This window comes from Austrofundulus limnaeus, unplaced genomic scaffold, assembly GCF_001266775.1.
Source record: "Austrofundulus limnaeus strain Quisiro unplaced genomic scaffold, Austrofundulus_limnaeus-1.0 Scaffold46, whole genome shotgun sequence".
Lineage (NCBI taxonomy): Eukaryota > Metazoa > Chordata > Actinopteri > Cyprinodontiformes > Rivulidae > Austrofundulus > Austrofundulus limnaeus.
In genome coordinates, this window is record NW_013952448.1 from 710,498 (window position 1) to 717,110 (window position 6,613).

Below are 6,613 nucleotides of genomic sequence, written 5' to 3' on the forward strand. Positions count from 1 at the left end.
TTCTTAAATAGCAGCAAAGTAAAGAGAAAGAAAAATGAAATATATATAAATTGTACTCTTCAAAATGTGTATTTCAATTGTAAAATAAATAATTCATTTTTATTCCTTCAAGCTTTTTTAAATATAGTTTTTTAACCACTCTTATTTATGTAAATTTATATTCTTAGGGCTTTTATTTTTTAAATAAATAAAAAGACAACCATTTGTGAACATGCATTTGTTTTGGTATTGCAGAGTTTTATGTTGATTAAAACCCAACACCTGACATTAGTAATCAGTAAAGCACAATACCAGTTTCTTATAAATGAGTCAGTAGCAGGTCAAATTAACAATTAAACATCAAACACAATTAAGAAAAATATATACATATGAATGGGTGACATGAATCAAGAGGAGTCTCACCTTTTTATTCTAGAAAATAAAATAAATATCTGTAATTGTGCATCCTGTTTGCACTGCAGGAACATGTTGGCTGCTGCTGACCACCCAACTCGGCCTTTTCTCAGCTCTGCAGAACCGAGTGCAGTCGGCCCAGTGATGAACGGTGGCAGCGCAGTCAATGAAAAAAAATCAACTGGGAAGCACAAAGCTCCTAATGCTCAGCCATATTGGCTGCTGACGGGAGCAAATAACATCAGCATAAGCACTTACAGAGACCAATCATACATTTCCACCAGCAACGACACAGGTTCTGCACTGCAATAAATTCTCTCCCCTGATTAAACAGTAAATTCCAAACGCCTATCAGGGTCCCATTAAGAGGGGGGCCGCTTTCAAAAACATCATTAATCAGGCGAGAGATATGGCGCGAAATATCAGTCATCGATTGTAACTGCTTATGACAGTTTACACAGCTTTATATCTGCAGGGAGTGCTCGCTGATGTATCAATTACCAGCAGCCCTCACCGCATGCTAATTGTGCATTTTCCTCTCTAATGCATTTGCACTGATATCTTATGGGCTAATGAAACCAAACAAATCAATAAATATAAATTATACATGCAAAGATGTACTGCTGTGAACATAAAGCCTCTAATTAATTGCACTTGATTAATTTATATACTTTAATTATCTCTCCTAGCTGCAGATGGCATAAATATCTGGACAATCAGCTTATTGCTATGTCAGTCATAAAACGGCAGACACAGTGAAACTATTAGGTGAGAGCTAGCTTTGTCACTGGAAAACACACAGTTGCTGACATAAAAAAAGCCTTCTCTCTGAATAATTTAAAGAGAGCAAATTGCCAGACAATGCAGGGCTTGAAACTAATATCATTTTGTTGTTGGCTTGATGAGCTGCATAGCGTAGCATTTTATTTTATTTTTATTTATTTATTTATTTTGTTTTGCATGAGCCGGGCAAAACTCTCCACTACATTTTTCGTTACCATTCTTTTATGTTTTCTCCCTAAATTGTTTGGCTCTAAAACATTCGAGCAATATCGCCACACACATTTCAGCTAAAGCCTTTATGGGTAAACTGGCGCTCATGTTTACTGCGCAACATGTTAGCTTCAAGCTTTTAAGTTTTAATTTAGTGCAAACAGCCCAGATATTCCTATTTATCGTGACGCTTCTGGATAACTAGAGGATGGCATTCATGGCAGCAACATATTTTTACATTAATAAGGACGAACCTTGTTGCAGTGATGAAAACTAGTGATATGTTACTGTTATGGGGTTAGGCAAGCAGAAAGTTAACAGTAAAGACGAGTTGGATTTCCATGAGTGCACGGGGGAGAAAAGATGTTGAGGCTTCTGGGAGTTTTCATCTTGATGCTGCTAATGAGGGTGTTTTTAGTATAATTACCCCAACAGGGTGCTTGGCAGTATAATTACCAGACAGACATTACAAAGGCGCATTAGTGCGTCCAGGTACGGTAAATATGTCGAGATACTGGGTGACGGGGTCTGCGCTTTTTCTGAATCTGGAAGTTTTCTTTTTTTTTTTTCTTTTTTTTTCTACATATACACTTCTGGAAAGATGCTGTTACAAAGGAAAAAAAACAGCATGAAGTAATCGTATGATGCTACATAAAGTTGACAAATCTGAAAGGAAAAAAAAGTGTTACATTCTTAGTCAGGTCTGTTTTGAGATATGTGAGGTGATTTTTTGGAATATTCCAAAGTTAAATTGGAGTAAAAACTGACAAGACTTTATTTCTGAGATAAATACTACTAAGTCAGCTGCCCACATATGTATTTAATATGTAGTTAAACAAAAACAGGCAGGTATGTCTAAATTATTTTTTTTTTCAGGTGATATAAATGCTGCAGTGCCTTTGCAGGCAAAAAATGTTGGTCCCTCAAAATAGACAAATAAATACCAACATATATAAAAGTACATTTCAAACAAGCATTTATGTCACAACAAAGATTTTCTTCTCTGTGAAAGTTGTTCAAGAGTTTGAATTTTTGAAAACATTACATCCCCATCAGAACTCTTCCCCAGCTGCTTTATTTGTCAAGTATGTGGATTCAGCTGCAGCCCTGTTTTTCCTCAAACATCCTCAACTACAACAAACCACAACTACAGGATTTAAACAGGATCTGAGAAATAACAATTCTTCAAACTTTGTGCCTTTATTTTACCGTCCACCCTCCCTGCACAGACCTTTAATCATCCCGATATGATTTAGTCACTTTTAAACAATAATGATCACGGGAAGGAGCATCATTTGGGACGAGGTAATCAATCAGAGGCTCATTCAGCTTTAATTCATGTAGATGCACACCTAATACTCATTACAAAGATGCAATTTCCAGCCAGTCAACATAGATTAATGGGGATCCATCTCTCCCAGTGTTTTCCAATGCTGTGCAATGCCTTCAGCAGGATAGATGGCTTTCATACAGACAGAAGTGGTCCGCAGGCTCATTTGTTTGACAGACATGCTTATGACAAACTGGCTGGCTGACAGCATATTCATGAGACGGCGATCAAAGTGACAGAGAGCAGAGTTTTGCTTTGGTAATTTTAGTGTTCAATGTGACACATGAACAGGATTTCAGACACAAATGAGTCTGTTCAAAATGTTTTCAAGAGAATTGCACTGTGTTCTGGACATTTCTTTTTCTTCAGTGTTACCTGCACTGGCACCATGTATGTGTGATAAAGCATTTTTTTAAGAAAAACCACAATCTGTTGGTTGTTGTATGTAGCAATTGCATGATTAGTTAAAATATTATTTAAAAAGAAAATACATCATTTTTTTAATTTAAAAAAAGTTTATATATTTTTAATTACTACATAAATTGACAAGTGACAGTCAAGACACTGAGGTTTGTAGATAATTCATAACTAATCCCTTATTTGCATTTGTTTTTGTGCATGTGTGTGTGTTGTACTAAAAAGTAACTAAAATTTCAAGGTCATGTATATGCAAATTTAGCAAATCAGTGTGTGTGTGTGTGTGTGTGTGTGTGTGTGTGTGTGTGTGTGTGTGTGTGTGTGTGTGTGTGTGTGTGTGTGTGTGTGTGTGTGTGTGTGTGTGTGTGTGTGTGTGTGTGTGTGTGTGTGTGCTTCAGTAAAGCATGATTTAAAAAAAATAAAATTAATTTTGTTTTACCTTACAAAACTTATACATTTAACCTCAATTGTTTACATTCATGTGACCCATTTTAAAGAAAAACAATGTTCTGAACATTTTCGTACATTAATTTAATCAATTATTATTTTTTTGGATAAAAATGCAARCAATGATGCTGTTAATTAAAATATTATCCAAACAATTTATTTGTTTTTTGGAAAATAAGGCACATCATCGCTCTGTTTTTTTCACACCCAGTTTAAACATTTTTGTTAAATCAAATTATTCTGCTAAATGAAAAACAACGAATAAACAAACTGCCCAGAAAGCAAACACATAAAGCACAACATCAATAAGTATTTTATTTTGATTCATTTTTGTTGGGTCAAAGTCTTGTTTTCTGCATGCTTGCTGCACGATGCTTCCTGCACAGCATAAGTCCCGAGGGACTCCGGGTACCTGGAGTTACCTGCACTGCCCTGGACTCTGTCACTCAGTTGGACTTGTGTCTCTGCTCTTAGATCCCCCCTTCTGCGCTCCCATTTATCCTCCTTCTCCATCAGCCTGTCCAGCCATACAGCCTGCATTAATTGGGTTTGGTGCTGGAATCCCTCTCTCACGGCACACGCTCACGTCCAGCCACCAGCCATAAAATAAATAAATAAATAAATAAAAAAGTATGTTTAGCACAACAATTATGATAATTGCTGCAGAGCACTCAGCTGAAGGAATAAGTAAATCTGATTAAGGGCCCCTCTGCATGATCAAATATTAATCTGGTGTGTCTTCACTGTGACCTCGCTTGGAACCTAAGAGGTTCTTATGGTCTTATGCATTAACAGATTTGCTCAGGCTGAACTCATAGCATCTAATAATATTAGACGTGCGAGTCAGAGCGCTGCAGAAGTCTTCCAGGAGCAGAATCCACTTACAATAAAACTAAATAAAAATAGCAAGGATAATTATCAGCCTAAGCTCTATGACAACTCAATTATCTTAAAGTACTATTGACAGTAAATACATTCAAGTCAAAATTCTCAGCACCACCTGTTGAGTTCAATGAAATTCACAAACTGTGATAAACTTCCTGCTTCACAGCAGAAATATACGGCTGGAAACTCACACACCAAACATCATATTTGACTTTGAAATATAAAAAATTTCTGGTGTTTTATTTTGTAATATTTTGTTTTTATGAATTTATTTATTTTCTAACTGAGAAGACATGCAAACTAATCCTGATTTACGGAAAGTAAAACAAAAGAACAGGGCACAGGCTAACAAGGGGATATTTTCAACTGAACAGCAATTCTAATTTACCAAAATGAGTGTTAGGATCATYATGTTTTGGGAATTCTAAGAACAAAAATGTCTTTAAATACTAAATATTTGACGTTGATAAGATTAATATGCAACAAATAAAAAAAATCCTAACCTTAATAATGGATGTGAACAAATAAGTAAAAAAAAAAAAAATTGTCCTGAACTWTTTATTTTACCAAGCATTAGATTTTATATTTTTCTTTTAATTTTGTGAAACAGAAATGTGTATAAAACAATTTTTCTTTGTCAAAACACCATAACAAAACACGTTCATTTATTCAGTTTCATGGTAATTTTTTGATTCGTCTCTGACTCCAACAGCAAACCCATCAGAGGTTCATCAGCCCCTCTGAAGTCTGCTGAGACGGAACTGAAGGGTAAAGAAATAACGTGTTTTTGAAGCAGACAGCGACTGGTTTAAAGGAGATTAGAATGATATTAAATCAACACAAATACCCAGTATTTAAAGCCACAAAACAGCTTGTAAGAATCATTGGATTATGAATCTGGATTACATCTCTGGGCTTTCAATGCAGAGCGCCAACGTCTGCGGCAGATAGGAGGAGGGGGCGCTGTAATCTACTTACAAAGCATATTTAACCTCGTATGATTTCTGCATAAGATGAAGATTATGCTGAGGTCAGATCTTAATGCTCAACATATTGTTTACTCTGTTGGCCTTGCTGCATTTCAGTTTGATAGTCCAGCCGTGGAACTGAGAGATGCACTGGGTGTAATGGGCGAGGAATTCACGGACCAGTAATGGGAACCACAGGATGTCTCAGATGACATTAATATAAATACARCGGCGTACACGTTTCACACTGAACTGCAACAACACGACACAAGTGATGGCAACTTTCAGCACAGAAGGTGAGGACTGTAAAGTTGCAAATCTATGCTTAATACTTTAAAGTAATTTCTGGGACTTTTTGGTTCTGTTTGCTTTGCAATTAATGACACAAACTTTATTATTAAGAATGGAAAGAAAGTCTCAGTGGTTAAACATATTTCACGCAGACAGCTCTGGATTCTAAGAACTCAACATGCTCTACAAGTGAAAATAAAAAAAAACCCTTTTGGTTGTATTTAAATAAAATTATCTACATTCTTTATTTATTCCTATTACTGAAAGTAATACATGGAAATTCACTGACACTCTGAGTTTAATTTAGAGCACAATTCTGTGAAACAAGAAGCGCGTTTGTGAGTCTGATCCTTGTTGACTAATATGAGATTAACCCAGATGCTTTCCACACAAATAAAACACGCTGACTGTGACAGTGGAGGAAGAAATGCAAAGAAACACCACATCCTGATAACTCTGCAGTGTTACGTAAGGCAATATTTAAAAATAAAGGAACACTTGTTAAATTGTTCTGTCGAGTTGGAAGCTGTAGCTGTAGCGAGTGGTAAAGTATTTTTAAAAGACGACGTCTGTGTTTCTGTTCAGCAGCAGACTCAACAGAATTCAGACTTWCAGGAGGGGGTCGTAAAACACTGACAGGAGACAGTATATCTACATACACATATACTGTATATATGTACACAATGGGTATTTAATTATAAAATATTGTGGCTTTTCTTTAGGCTTCTCTTCTCTGCAAAGATCACTGCAGTGAGTGAACTCATATGAAAAATGGTGAGTGGGTAAGGACTGGATGCCCTATAACACATCCTGCTTGAATACACAGCCCAAAAACTATATATTTATGTGTGTGTGTGTGTGTGTGTGTGTGTGTGTGTGTGTGTGTGTG

At 36.0% G+C, this 6,613-nt stretch overlaps 1 long non-coding RNA gene across 1 annotated transcript in view; it reads left to right on the plus strand.

The window, feature by feature from the left end:
* LOC106517236 (uncharacterized) overlaps positions 1-6,590 on the plus strand; it is a 104,232-nt gene extending 97,642 nt beyond the window's left edge. The window contains exons 2-3 of the long non-coding RNA XR_001310179.1: positions 5,551-5,729; positions 6,447-6,590. This is a non-coding gene — a long non-coding RNA (uncharacterized LOC106517236). The remainder of the gene's footprint in view (positions 1-5,550; positions 5,730-6,446) is intronic.
* Positions 6,591-6,613: the final 23 nt, after the last annotated feature.